Below are 16,059 nucleotides of genomic sequence, written 5' to 3'. Positions count from 1 at the left end.
TTATTGAAATGTTTTGCACTGTTTCCAATTTTATAAAGCACTTAATCACGCTTATTAAATTAAAATAAAAATTAGTAATTCAACGAAAGATATTTAACGATGGCCATCTTTGACATAAGGGTTTAATACAAATGAAATTATTAGATTCATTAATTCTGTTTTGATCAAAATGCACGCTTTTAAATGTAAAATTTGAATAACTTGGGTGTATAAAATATGGTTAAGTTGGAGCCAATCATAGTATAAAATATTTATAGGCCCCCACATTGAAGATTCCATTTATTATTATAAACCATAATTTAATACTTATGCATATCTTCTCACAGTGATGGTCCCAACAATGTTGTAAAGTCAGGTAGATTTAGAATTGTTATACCAACCTTTACCGATGTGAAAGCTGAGGCTAAAATATTTTCATTGTTGGAACTCAAATCCTGGGCTCGTCTCACCATACAATTTTTCTTGTTACCTCACTACCACCTATGCCCCAAATAATACCTGCTGGGCTAGTTCTATAAACTGTAGCCTTCATATAGGGAGCCCCTAGATGGCTCTGCAGCCCGGAAGCTTTGGTCCTTCTTGGCGTTATTGTTCAATTCGCTAGAATTTGGAGCTACACACTGTAAAGGTTGTCATAAGTTCATTACTTACCTGTGTCATCTCTTTTGTTTGCTTACTCGTGTTAATTAAGCTTTTTAATTCTCATTCCAGTGTAGTTAACATACAGTGTTAGTCTCAAGTATGCAATATAGTGGTTTAACAGTTCTGTACGTTACTCAGTGCTCATCAGGACAAGTGCACTCTTGAATCCCCTCCCCTATTTCACCGGTCCTCTGGCTCACCTCCCCTCTGGTAACCACCAGTTTCTTCTCTAGAGTTAAGAGTCTGCTTCTTGGATGCCTGTCTGACTCTGTCTCCTTTCTATCCCTTTGTTCGTTGTTCTGTTTCTTAAATTCCACATGAGTGAAATCATATGGCATTTGTCTTTCTCTGACTGACTTACTTCACCTAGCGTCATAATCTCTGGCTGCACCCATGATACTTATCTGTGTGACCTTGGAAAACACGTTGTATGACACTGAGTTTTAAGTTTCCCATAAGACAAATGGAGAGAGATTTGGCAATTACACCAGAAACTATGTGACTCTTCTCTGTAAACTTCAACAAATGCACGTTGTATTTTGTTAAGTGGGTCTCAGTTTAGAGAATCAAATGACTCTAAAAGGAGGGATGCTGTCACATTTTCCTCTAGTCCCATCTAAGCGCGACATGTCAGCAACTGCCAGCAAAATGAAGACTGGGAATACTAATGAGAATGAAACAAATATCATTACTTCCAACTACAGAATTCTAAATCGAAGCGGTATAATGATTCATTGTGTAACTTGAAATATTTTACGGTAAAGGTTAAAGACCATGAGTATTTACAGTAATAAGTAACACAAAGAAGTAAGAAGTAAAATTTGCTCTCGTTGTTTCTCTAAATAGTGTGCCTTATCCATTTGGTTCTCTAACCCTCGTTACGTTGACGTGAGAAATAAAAACAACTGATTTTTCTTTAGGTTTCTTGTGGAATTTCGGGACTAAAATTCTCTCTCGTAAGATCTTATATATTATTTATCACGGAGTCATTAAAGAAAGAAATCTTAAAAGCTAGAAGTGTACTAAGGACTGAGTCTTTGTCGTTTATCATGTAGGCCTTGAACACACGAGAGAGTAACCATATGCATATATACAATCATGCTAAAAAAAATCTCCTGGTCAAAATTTTACTTGGCTGTAACGGAAAACAAAACACATGTTGACTCACTTCTACAATATCACAAATGAAAGATTACGTCCATTTTCAGCATGAGTTTAGTAATTTCTAATCGTCAACCAAGTTGTAAACATAATACTAACCAAATGATAGTTTTTTTCATACAAATAAACTGCAACAACCTAATAGTTTAGGAAGTCAATTTAAAATTACTCACAAATACTGTCTTTGCACTATTTTTTCTGTAAGTCTAAAATTATTCAAAAATAAAGAACTTATTTACTAGGGCACTAAAAAATTTATATACTTCCTGCTCTGCCAAACAAGACCTACTTTATACTAATTTTTGACTTTCAAATTTCCAATGTTAACTCCTTGCAGATGCTGGATATTTTTAGATATAAATTTTATAGCCATGTTTCATTTGCAGAGATGTTGAATACAGGTAGTTTCATTGCTAGAGTTTTTCTTTGTGGAACTTTTTTCTGCCAGAGCTATTATCCTAAATGTGGGGATTTATGGCGCCACCCATGGAGTGGAAGCATTATAGCTACATAACTTTTAGATATTTTATATAAATCTTTGCTATAATGTCACTCCTGGCAACCAGCTGTGCTGTGATATGTCACAATGATGAATCATCAAACATGCAAAAATATAAAGGACAGTTATATAAGAACCTGTATTAATAAACATAATTTTCACAAGTGCAAAATGAACATTTGCATCTACTCTGAAACCTTCTATAGCATTTACTCCAAAGTTTCTAGTACAAGACCACATTTTAGAATCATAAGGATTTGCATGTGGTATTTCACAGAGACACAAATCCCTTCTGGAAACATATTTAAGACCGACTATTGTACAGTGTGTGATTATGTTTTAGCAAGACATAAAGTCAGTACCTTGCAACATACACCGGACTTCCAGTCTGGGGAAAATAGTGGAGAATCCTTTATCCCTGCTACTCCATGCTAAGTGCAAATATAAACCCAGGAAATAGTGTAAGAGACAACCAGAGTATAAATCTACAATGTGGAAGGAAGAAAACGAATGGCTAGGGGCCTTAGGACTAGAGCAACATCAAAGGAACAGAGCATCTTACAACTGCCCCCAGTGGAGGAAGGTGGCCAGGGCCCAGCATTTCCAGATGTCCCCAACAAGCTCCAGAAGATGGACCCAGGAGGTTCATCTATCCAGCGGTTCAAATGTGAGTCCCAACAACAACACTGGGAGAGCCTGAGAGTACTGGTTAGGACTGATCAGAGACCCCCCAACAATGAGTCCAAGGAAAGTCCCTTCCAGGCTAAAGCCCTGGGTCAGAGGCTGCTGTCATCATGGAGAGACCACAAGCCTTCAGCAAGGGGGTCCCAACACAAGTGCCTTCCCAAGAAGCATTGTTAGTCTCTTGGGCAAGAGACTCTGCAGCCAGAGACAGGCAGTGTGGCCTGAAGAAGTCGCATCAGGCTCCCAAGTATGGACCAGCAAGAGCTCAGCGATGTAGCACTGTATCAAACCACGGGGATGAAAGTTACCCTTCAAAGTTTCTGATACTTACGTTGTCACTGGACCCACAGCTAGCAGGATCTGGGTACTGTACCTGACAGGGTCACCACAGGCAAAAATAAAATTTTAAATTGGGCCCAGAGCCTCCTTACATCATAGCTAAAATGTCCTGGATACAAATAAAAACAAACAAATGAAAAAACACTGCAACTGTAACAAGAACCAGGAATGTTGCAGGTTGGATAAAAACACGACAAAAACAAAACAGTTAACTGACATCAACACTGAGATGAATTAGCTGTTGGAATTCTCTGACAAGGATTTTAAAGCAGCCATCTAGGCATGTTTCAGCAATTTGTTAATTGCAAATTATCTTGAAACACATGAAGAAAGAAAACCGAAGAAGAAGAAGAAGAAGAAGAAGAAGAAGAAGAAGAAGGAGGAGGAGGAGGAAGAGGAGGAGGAGGAGAGAGAAGATGATGATGGCGGCAGAGGGGGAGGAGGAGGAAGAAACCAGAAACTGAAATTACAAAGAACTGAATGAAAATTACAGAACTGAAAAGTACTATAATTCAAAAAAAAAAAAGTATTGGATTGGCTTAATGGTAGAACAGAGAAGACAAAGGAAAGCAGAGGAGAAAGGTAGTAACATGAAAATAATTTCCCCAATCTGAATAGAGAAAAAAAGTAGACTGAAAAAGGAGAGAAAAGGACAGAGAGCTTCAGGCACAGGTGGGACAGGAACAAAAGATCCAGCTCCTAATCCTAGGGAGAGAGCACAACAAGAGTGGAGGGAAAAAGAATTCTAAGAAATAATGTTGGAAAATGTCCCAAACTTTGCAAAAGACATAAACCCACAAATTCAAGAAACTGATTAAACCACAAGTAGTAGAAACTGCAATAAGGCAGCAAAATAAATAAAACTATGCGTACATATTGAAAAAGAAGAAGTAAACCATCCCTAATTACAGATGGCATGGTTGTCTACATAGATAATCCTGAGGAATAATAATAATTAAATAATAAATAAACAAGAGGCTCCTGGCTAGCTCAGTCAGCAGGGCATCCAACTCTTGATCTCTGGGTTGTAAGTTTGAGCCCCATGTTGAGTGTAGAGATCTCTTAAAAATAAAGTTATGGGGCACCCGGGTGGCTCAGTTGGTTAGACATCTAACTTCAGCTTAGGTCATGATCTCGAGTTTTGTGAGTTCGAGTCTTGTGTCAGGCTCTTTTCTGACAGCTCAGAGGCTGGAGCCCGCTTCAGATTCTGTGTCTCCCTCTCTCTCTGCCCCTCCCCTGCTTGCACTCTGTCTCTCTCTCTTCCAAAAATAAATAAACATTAAAAATTTTCTTTGTTTAATAAAATTAAATTAAAAAAAGAAAAAAGAAAGAAAAGAAAAATTCTTAAAACCAGTAAGTGAGTTTATTATGCGGTTGAGTACAACATCAACAAAGGCGAACATAGTATATTTGGATATACTAATAGTGAGAATGTAAAAACCAAAAATAAAGGCACGATAGCATTTACAATCACTCAGAAGGAATTGTAAGCCTAGGGATAAACTGAGCAGAATACGTTACAGTATATGTATGCCGATATTACAAAATGCTGAAAGAAATCCAAGAAGACATAAATAAATAGAGACATATCATGTTCACTTATTAGAGGACTCAACACAGTTAAAATATTAATCCTCTCTAAACTAATCTGTAGACTTAAGACAGTTTCTACTAAGATCTCAGTAGGATTTTTATATACATAGTAAAGCTTATTCTAAAATGTATATGGAAAGGCGTGGGCCCTAGGCTAGCCAAAACAATCCTGAAAAATATGACCAAAGTGAAGAACTCTACCAGATACCAGAGCCTACCGTGTTTAACCACAGTAACCCAGTCCGCAGGGCACGGGTTGGACTCCTGGGGCCAGGGCAGCAGATGGGGTGGTTAGACAAGCCAGGATGGAAACGTTCTGTGTTTGACTCTATGGACGACATCACTGTCTTTATAATATTGTACAATAATTTTGCAAAATGTTTCTGTGGGAAAAAAACAAGGTAACAAACACATGGGAATTTCTAATATTTCTTATAACTGGCATGTAAATCTAAAATTGTGTCAATGGGGCGCCTGGGTGGCTCAGTCGGTTAAGTGTCCGACTTCGGCTCAAGTCATGATCTTGCGGTCTGTGGGTTCGAGCCCCGCGTCGGGCTCTGTGCTGACAGCTCAGAGCCTGGAGCCTGTTTCAGATTCTGTATCTCCCTCTTTCTCTGACTCTCCCCTGCTGATGCTCTCTCTCTCTCTCTGTCTCAAAAATAAATAAATGTTAAAAAATAATAAAAATAAAAAAATAAAAAATAAAATAAAATTGTGTCAAAATGAATAGTTTAACTTAAAAAATAGACTGCTATTTCTAAGATGGATATTTAGGAGTGGCACACACACTTTATATAGCATGTTTCTGGGTTTCTATGAAACGTAAAATGATAAAATAGAATGTATTAAGAGATGATATGAACATTTTGTTGTGTCTAAAAGTAAGCGTTCAGTAGAACAGTTGGATATAAACTTTGGCATTTTCCCTCTGTTCCCCTTGAAATTACTTGATTCTCCCCCTTTGCATTTAGTCTTGTCCCTCATTTCCGGAATCAATGATTACCCGATGCCGTCCACAGCTTCATCACCCTGGCTTCTGAGGAATAAGTCCAAATTCACATGGACTGTTTTGGTCTACTTGAGAGATCTTTCCTGCGGAGAAGTGAATCATTCACTCGCCCACCAAGCCAATAGTTGAGGTTTCTGATTCGGGATTTCCTGTTTGTAACTCGGCCTCATCTGGGTCTGAAGAAAACGGTCCTGTGTCACTTTTCATCCAGTCAGACTCAGATGCTGCCATTACCCCAAGGAGCTGTCAGACTCCCACACCTTTTCTTCCTTAGTCACAGCCATCATGGCAGGCAACACCCAATAGCACTCACGCCAATGGCACTTTTTTTTCCATGAAGACATGAGCATTTCCTATGACATCTATTCAATGAGTCCTTGAGATGCCCATAAAATTTCCAACATAGTTTTACAGCTGAAATACACTGTAAAATTATTTTAAATTTGCTTTCTTAAAATATTAAACACGGCAAAACACAAGATGATATGTTGGCAAATAAACATATTATGCAACAATTTCATCACTATGTAAAATTAGTACCCTATTTTGGGAAAAAAATGTCTTAAAACCAATATGATGTTAGCTCCGTTGGAGAATCATGTGACTTTTAAAGCATCGGGTTATTGAATCATGGTGAGTCTTAATTAGAGAGAGCTTGAGGGGTTAATGACAAAGAACCATACACAGAGAAGCCATATGTCTCAGCCACAAAATGCAGAGAAGAGCCAGGGGACAAGGACACTTATCCAGGAAAATCAACAGTATTGCTGCCAGAGGTTGGCTCTCCTTCGAACCAGGAAAGAACGTCCTGGTGAATAAAGAGAACTGATATAAAAGCAAAGCAGTGGAAATAGATGAAATAAATTTATATTAAGCACCATAGAACAAAATGGAATTAAAAACAGAACAATAGCTTTTAAGATGTAAGGCTTGTAGGATTTCGCTTGCTTCTTCCTTTTTTTCTTCCTTCTCTCTCTCTTCCTTTCACATCATGCGGAATTATTATCTCAATACATGATACTCACTACAAACTGAACTGTATCACCCTCAAAACTGGCACACTGAAGCCCTAAGCCACAGTGTGACCACATCTGGATACAGTGCCATTAAGTTTAAGTTTAAATGAGGTCATAAAGTTGAGGTCTTGATCATATAGCATTGATGCCTCATAAGAAGAGGCACCAGACAGAGCTCACCTCCCCTCTCTCCCTCCACTGAAGAAAGGCCACAGAAGCACCCAGCGAGAAGGTGGCCATCCCCAAGCCAGGAAGAGGGTTCTCTCACCAGAGCCCAACGACGCTGACCCTCTGAGCTCAGAAATCCAGCCTCCAGACCTGTGAGATAATACATGTCTGTTTTTTCCGTCCCTAAGTCTGTTGTGTTCTGTTATCGCAGCCTGAGCTAAGACAGTACCTGTTTTGTCATATAGCCAAGCTATGCAAGATGAGAGAAGTAATTGGGGGTAAAAGATATCATATTTGGGAAAATCAGATTTGAAACGTTTTTACGCAACGCGCGTGTATCCATTTTACAATATGCTATATACCGAACTGACAAGGGTGTATATATTTAGCACTTTGTTAAAAATATATCTGGAGTTTAGGAGAAAATTAAGGGCGGAGGGAGAGGTATGCTGAGGTCCTAAGTGCCCAGCTTCAGGATAAGCAAACATAGAGGTGGCCTAACCAGAGGGCAAGGTGTGTAAAAGGGTTTTCTCACACCTGTGTTTCTTTCCACAGATGTCTAGAGGTCTAGCACTGACCCAGAGACTAGATGAAGGATATGGAGGCCTAGCTAGTTATTTATAATGTGCTGTTTAAAGTTGGAAACATCTTTGAGGCACTGAGAGTCAGTCTATGTGCATTGTTCCAGGATACAGACTTCCCCCCTCTCCAACATAGAATGTTCCTGTGAAAACATTCATAAACCAAAGTGGCATAAAGCAAAGAAGTCATCACCATTCGCTTAAGTGGAAAACTTTTTCAGCATTTCCTGACCCCCAGAAATAACCTCTCTCAGGTTTGTTTTGTTTTGTTTTGTTTTGTTTTGTCTTTTATACTTGAGACACATCTTGCTAACGGAGGCACCAAATCCATCAATGTAAAGCACAGATGCTCACAGACACAGTTCAAAACTCTGGAGGCTTGATGCTGAGTGTTGTTCCCGGGGAAGGAGCTGGATGGAGCCACCCTTGCTGCTTGGGTGAGTGTGGCCTCTGTCCCTTGCATTTTGCCTTTTCCACGAAACTAACACCCCTCTCCTGGCGTCTTTCAGGTAGCAAAAACAGGTGCTGATACAGGTCTTGCGTAAAAGCGAAGGGGCATAGCGTGAACTTTCAAAACGTGTGGAATATCTGTGTGTAGACTGATAAGCTATATACTTGGTTTAACCGGTTCCACAACCTGGCTGGACTAAAGTGAGCCACGGATTAAAAATAATTCATTTGAAACTCTTGCCCAAGCTCCCCTGAAACCATGATCCCTCACACAAGTCTTCATGGTTCATAATCTAAGACAAAGTAGCCGAAACCTGTGGCTGCGTCTGGAAATCGTGGCCTCTCCTAGTCTCGCTTGCTTCTTCTTTTTCCTGTTTACCATATCTTTTACTCTAATGCCTTACAAGTTCATCTTGTAGAACCTTGGGAGGCTTTTCAATGATCCAACCTGGTATAATTGATGCCATAAGTCATTGGGTTGGTGATGGAAATAGAGACTTGACTAATTTCTCTATCTGTCTTAAGCCTATGTATTCTCACTATCTCTCATATCTTGACACGATATCATAGATGTAATAGAAATCTTCTGTGAGGATTACTTCTGTGAGGAAACTGAACACAATTATCCCACCGCCCCACTTTATCTTGTAGGTATTTTTATCTTTTGCATCCATTACAAAATACTCTGTCCTCAAATGTTCATCCACTAACAATTTGTTCTTTCTTTTTTCTCTAAGAATGCTTTATTGCCTTTGCAATTCTTTAATAGCTGAAATTTACCCCAGTTCAATGACACTTATCCAATTGTTTTTCATTTTGTTCCTGGAGTCTACTTGGAGGGATTGGAGTTCTAACTGCATCTTCAAAGCTACAAGACGAGTACATGTTACTATATCTAGTGTTTAATGTTTGTGAAGTGGTCGGAATGCTCTGAAGAATCCATTAAACTATGTAATTTTCAGTGCAGATGACTAGCTCTTGGCAATGCACTCTGCGATATTATAAAGATGGGCTTGCCCTATTTCATTGGTGATCATATGAGGTACCTATTTGTGTAGGGAATGAGACGCTACTGTTTGCCAACAGACTACTGTCAGCTCAATCAGGTGCCTTCCTCATCCCAAGCCCCCCATTTCCATACGTGCATCTTATGGAGAATCACCTCTATTCTCTTACTATTCTATAGTAGTGAACGCAATGATGAAAAAGCTTAGGGAGACTGCCCTTTACAGGGCTTATTTCTATATAATATTATTGTGATATTGGTTCTTTTTGTTGGCCAAATGAATACCAAAATCAGAACATAGGCAATGATTATGGAAGTCTAAGCATTTATTTCCAAGACATAGTATGCCTTTTAAAAATTTATAATGTTTTTGTTAAAAGCTGTAACATGGAAGCATTTTTATCTCAGTGCTATTTCAAAGGGTTCTTGGAAACAATCATGTTTATCAAATATGAAGACAAGATCAGAACATAAATGATTTATTTTTTTAATGTTTATTCATTTTTGAGAGATAGAGAGAGACACAGCATGAGCAGGGGAAGGGCAGAGAGAGAGAGAGAGAGAGAGAGAGAGAGAGAGAGACAGAATCCCAAGCAAGCTCCAGGCTCCAAATGGTCAGCACAGAGCCCAACATGGGTTTGAACCCACGAACTGCGAGATCATGACCTGAGCCGAAATCAGACGTTCAACTGGCTGAGCCACCCACTTGCCCCTAAAAGATTTATTTTTATACTTTAACCAAATGATATTATGTAAAATGTGGCAATTATAATAATAAATACCTCTGTTGCCCTACAGTATATTTAATATATTTTTCTTTCAGGTAGAATGTTTGGGTTCTTTAGCAAATGGTATGAAGCATGAATTATAGTGTCTTTATATTTCTGTATTTATTTTCTGTTGTTTTGTAACAGAGCACACCACAAATTTAGTGGGCTAAAACAGGCTCATTATCCCATAGTGTCCGTGGATCAGGAATCCACTGTATTTTATGTGGGCTCACCCTCTGGTCTCATAAGACTGAACCCAATGTACCAGCTGGCTGTGTAAGCAAATCTCAGCTTAGTCTCCTTATATGTCCATGTCTCATGGGATAGCAGGATGAGGATAGACCCTGCAGGTGGGTGTTCTGATGGATCCCAAACATTCGTTGATTTTCCTTTTCTTCAGGTTTTTGTTTTTGTTTTTGAGAGAGCTAAAGAGAGAGTGCGGATGAGCTTGGGAGGGGCGGGTGGGGGAGAGAGAGAGAGAGAGACAGAGACAGAGAGAATGTTAAGCAGGCTCCAAGTTGGGTGTGGACCCCAGTGCAAAGCTCCATCCCATGACCATGAGATCATAACCTGAGCCAAAGACAAGAGTCAGATGCTTAACTGACCCAGCCACCCAGGCGGCCTCTCCAGGTTTTTCCATTGTAAGAGTAGGAGCAACATTTCCAAGCTCTTTACATGTGGGAGCTGGAACTGGAAATCCCAACAGCTATATGGAATTTTTTTTTCAAAAATGTGCTATATCCTGGAGTGCCTGGGTGGCTCAGTCCATTAAGCACCTGGCTCTTGATTTCAGCTCAGGTCATGATCTCACACTTTGTGAGACTGAGTCCAGAACCTGTTTGGGATTCTCTCTCTCCCTCTCTCTCCACCCCTCTCCCACTCATGCCCCCGCCCCTCAAAAATAACTAAACAAACATTAAAAAAACGTTCTACCTCCTAAGCTATTTTTTTCTCATAACCTCATCTGGCTTTAGATAATGTTTAAAAATTATGTTAACTTTTTTCAATATGTTTTAAGAGGCTTAAATATTTTTGATGATTTCCGGTGTGGTGAGGCATTCTCTTCCTTTCCTAAGAACGCCACAAAGACATAATATTATCTATTGTTTAATAAAATGCTGTTGAAAAAGTGTATCCCATTAAGTGGATCTCAGCTTCAAAAAGTTTTCTAAATATAATGGGAACTAAGAAATAAAATATGTTGAAGTGGAAAAAAGGGGGAAATAATTGTAGCTTTGGGTATATTGTACATTCTGGCAAAAATTACATGAAAAAAATAATATCTGGAACACTCCCCATACTGAATGAGTACGAATGTTACAAACAAGTGATACAACAAAACAATTATGGAAAATACCATGCCGAGGGAATGAATTATGGAATACTTTTGTTTCCAGACCATTAAAAAAGGAAAAAGGAAGTAAGAGAGTAGTGATGAATGCATAGTTCTTTAGATAATCACCCATCAGCCGTTTTATTTGTGGTTAGGAAAAAAAGATTAGCACAATGAAAAATGAATAAATTGTCATCACTGTTGAGAGAGATACAAAGAAATATAGAGTGAATTAATGAAAGAAAATGTCAAGGCTGAATAATAAAAACACATGCAATGCTTGAGGTTTATCAGAATTATGAGAATTGTGGCCATAAGTTATTTTATCTATAATATTTGAAAACAGACTTTTAAAAAATATTCGACAGTATGTTGCGGGAAACATTTCTACATAGACACATTAATGTATGTGCAAATTGTATAACTTCTTAAAAAAATAGATTTTTATTTTCAGATGTTTGTTGGTTTTGCTGTTTTCCCTAATTCATTTCTCTTTTGTATCAAAGTAATTATGCTATGTCATTCAGTATTGAATGAAACAGCTCCATTTATTTCAGAAAATTATACTCTGAGCTGCAAACCAATGAAGGATAAAATAATGATCCTTTGTATAAGTCTTGAATAAATCTTAGACAAATTTCGTAGCCATCACGATTGAAATGGCCCCACTACCAGCGTCGTATCACAGGATGGGAGGAAGAATCAGTTTTTTCACTAATATCATTTGGAAATGTTGGCCCACAGTAATGATAAAAAAGCCACTAGCCTTTATTGATTTTGGTATTATTTTTGTATCCTTTGCAGACAATAGATTCCATTTGCGTGCCTCCTCGTGCTTCCATAATGCCACAGACTGGACGGCTTAAACAACAGAAATTTATTTTCCCACAGTTCCGGAGACTGGAAAGTCTCCCGTCAGCAGGTTTGTTTCTCCCGAAGCTCCTCTCCTTTGCTTGCCTCTTGCCGTGTCCTCACCTGGCCTTTCCTCTGTGTGTGTGCACGTCTGGTATCTCCCTCTCTTCTTGTAAGAACACAAATCCTACCAAAATTAAAGACCTTTCTTTATGACCTCTTTTCGTTGTAGTCATATCCTTAAAGGCCCACCTCCAATTATACCATATTTGGGGGTAGGCTTCAACATCTGAATTGGGGGAGGACACAATTCAGTCCATAACGCCGCCATTGACTAAACCCAGTGTGGACCAACCCTGGTTTCCTCCTCATCCAATTTGCCATGACATCACTGTGGGTTGGTGAGGTTTTTCTCCTGAAGCAGATCTTCAGGTTGCATTTCTGAGGAAAAGGCCTGTTTCAGAGAGGACACTGCGTGTGGTAGGTCCTACTGTTCGTCCACAATTGTTTCTTTTCCTCCTGCTTTTGCCATGGCTCCCTTTCCTACCCCACCGAGGTAAGGCTTGGCCATGTTCTTGTTCTGCTCAGTGGTTGTGGGATGAAGTTACAATTGCCAGTTCCAAACTCAGGCTGTAAGAGGCATATGTTTCTGTTTCTCCCTCCGCATTCCTGCAGTTGACCATGAGAAGACCTTCCCCTAAGTGCCTAATGCTCTTGTAGTCTGGGCCCTGGGATGCTAAATCCTATAAATAAATGTGAGTAAGCCCTGAAACAGACCCACAGATTGGAGCACATCTACCCCAGCCAATTCACAGAACGAAGAAAAAACAAAATCATTTGCAAGACACTGAGACTTGTGGGCAGTTTGTTACGCGGCATTATCGCAGGAAAACAAGAAAAGCTGAAACAAAGGACTGGATATAGGCTACTACTCTCCCTGAGCCTCACTGGGAGCACCCTGAAGCAGTAGGTAACAGAGACACATTCATTTTCTGTCACTGCTCTAGCAAATGACAGCAAAGTCAGTTAAAACAGAAGAAATTTATTATCTTAAAAAAGTCCAAAGTCCAATTCCAGCCACAGTAGGTTAAAATGAAGGTGTCAGCAGGACCACATCCGTTTCTGGAAGCTCGGCCTTTTATGTACTGCCTCACCTCCAGCTCCTGGGAGCTGTCTGATTGCGTGGCTCCTGGCCAGAAATGGAGGGTCCCGTCCTTCTCATGTTGTGTCTTGCTGGCCTGCTCTGCTGCTGGCTTCTTGCGTTTTTAATAGCTCATGCGATGAGGTTGACCCATCCAAATAATCCATGCAATCTGCCTATTTTAAGGTGAGCTCATTAATAAACTGCACTGTATCTGTTACAGTATCTGCCACTGATTCTCTTTGTCACAGGACAGAAACATAGTATATTCGCTTATCGGGATTGCCTTAACAAAGTACCACAAACTTGGTAGCTTAATCAACGGCAAGTATTTGTTTCAGTTTTAGAGGCTAGAAGGTCCAAGGAAAAGGAGTGAACAGGTGGATTCCTGCTGAGGGCTATGAGGGACTCTGGTTCCTGTCTCCCTCCAGCTCCTGGTGGCCTTGGGTTTCCCATGACTTGTGGATGGTGTTCATTCTAGTCCCTCCGTGTTGTCTTCCCTCCATAAATATCTATCTATGTGCCCCTTTTATAAGGACACCATCATACTGACCTAGGACCTGACCTAGTATCCTCATCTTAAAGGGATAGTCTACAAAGAACCCATTTCCGCATGAGGCCACATTCATTGGAACTATGAGGACAACATCTCTTGGGAGAACACAACTCAACCTGTGGCACGTAGTCACAGGTGTAATACCAGGGATTGGGATGCGGATATCTTTGCAGGTGATTATCCCTCTCATCAGGAGTGATTTGGGCTACTCAGAAGATATCTGAGATACAGGAAAAGACACTGCTTGGTAAAATATGTAGGTACAAGCTAGTAGCAATTAGTATTCTTTATTTCTTTTTATTGAGTAAATACAAATATGTCTTTATGTATTCCAGCTTGGTCTCTTGGATACTAAGGAGAGTAAAGGATACAGAGTGTCAGGAGTTTGGTGGAACATTTCAGTGGTAGTCCTATTCCGGAGCGCAGTGTAGAAACACTGTAGATAAGAAGTGAGAGATTCCAGGAAAATCCATCTCAGAAAATACTAACAGAGCCTCTCTTTCCATTGTCTGTGCTCCTTTCCCCTCAGGGCTGACCCTGCAAAGGTCATGCTTTTAATTATTAAGGCCATGAATAGCCTATTTTTTTTTTGCAGGTTGCATCTAGTTTTTCAACTACTATAAATATTAGAATATTTCAGTTCAGGGGCGCCTGGGTGGCTCAATCGGTTAAGCATCCACCTCTTGATTTTGACTCAGGTCATGATCTTACCGTTCATGGGATCAAGTCCCACGTGGGGCTCTGCAGGTGCTCTCTCTATCTCAAAAAAAAAAAAAAAAAACATTAAAAAAAAAAAATAGTTCAGTTCCATTGTATGTGTTATGAACAATGTAATCATATTTTCTATATGAATTGCCTAGTTGAATACGATATTCAAAAGGAATTATCTACTTTTCAGCCTTAGGAATCCTTTAATTGAAATACAGAAAAATCTATTTCATCTAAGTAAGTCCTGTTTCTATGTTTCTGAGATAGTGAAATATATATGTAATTAATCTACTGTCCTCTTATCAAGACCAATAAAAATTGAGCAATAAAATATAATCTGATCATGTCATTAGAAAAAATGAATTTTTTATTATCTGTTAGCAACTAAATAATAAATTATTTTTCAACAGCTTTTTAATGAGATGAAAGAAAATCAAGGGTTGCAATAAAGTGCTGTAGGATCCAATTTGAATGATCGTTCTGCTTCCTGTGAAAAATGAAGTCCTTGTATCTTTCCCCAGAAATACAAAATCATTTAATATTTGTGAAAAATCATGACAAGATCACTTGATAAGAAACAAATACAACAATGCCTCCTCTTTACCCTTGTCCTAAACCAGCCTGGTAGTTTAATAATTTAAGTAAACATTGTTAATTTGTATTAAGGCACAGACAGAATTAGTTCTTCTGATTAATGCATTTGGTCTATTAATAATATCTTACTGTTTGACGGGCACCTGGGCGGCTCAGTGGGTTAAGTGTCCAACTTCGGCTCAGGTCAAGATCTCACGGTTCACGAGTTCTAGCCTCGCCTCCTCCAGCTCTGTACTGACACCTCAAAGCCTGGAGCCTTCTTCGGATTCCATCTCTCCTCTATGCCCCTCCCCTGCTCATGCTCTGTCTCTTTCTGTCTCCCAAAAATAAATAAACGTTAATTAAAAAAAAAAAATCTTCCCATTTGATGTTCTTAGCATACTCTTTCTCCCTTTGTATTTTTATACGTATATATGCGTACAATTATTATATATGCACAAGCACATATACAGAAAGTAAGTGAGGGAAGAAGAGGAAATTTTTATAGATTTTTATCTGTGTTTACAAATGATCAATTTTTAAATATTTCCTCCATAAAATAATTTTTCCCACAAATAACTTAATTATCACTGAGATCATTCTCTAAAAATTATCCTTTAAATAATTTTACTTTCAAGAGTTCTATCCATGCTTTTCTACTAAGCTTTCCTGAACAGTAGCAAGCTAAAGTACAGTGGGTTTTAATTTATTTTAATTTTTTTATTCTAAATTTCATTAACAGCAGAGTCCCCCACCCCTTGGAATGGCTTCAGTGGAATTTGCCATAGTCCGTCAGAGAAGTCAGGTAAGGGTAGTGCTGCCGTTACACAGAATATAGTTTTAAAACTGCCCTCATAGTGGAAGATTGGGGGGGGGCTTTTGGAACTAACATTTAATACTCCTGGAGGTAGAATGAGTGGTCCTGCACTTCTGTGACTTGAGAAAGTTAACTACTCTCAGCCTTTTCCTACCCTTATA

Source organism: Herpailurus yagouaroundi, unplaced genomic scaffold (genome assembly GCF_014898765.1).
Source record: "Herpailurus yagouaroundi ecotype Mexico unplaced genomic scaffold, PumYag 142, whole genome shotgun sequence".
Lineage (NCBI taxonomy): Eukaryota > Metazoa > Chordata > Mammalia > Carnivora > Felidae > Herpailurus > Herpailurus yagouaroundi.
The sequence above is the reverse complement of the archived record's forward strand: the minus strand, read 5'-3'. Positions refer to the sequence as shown.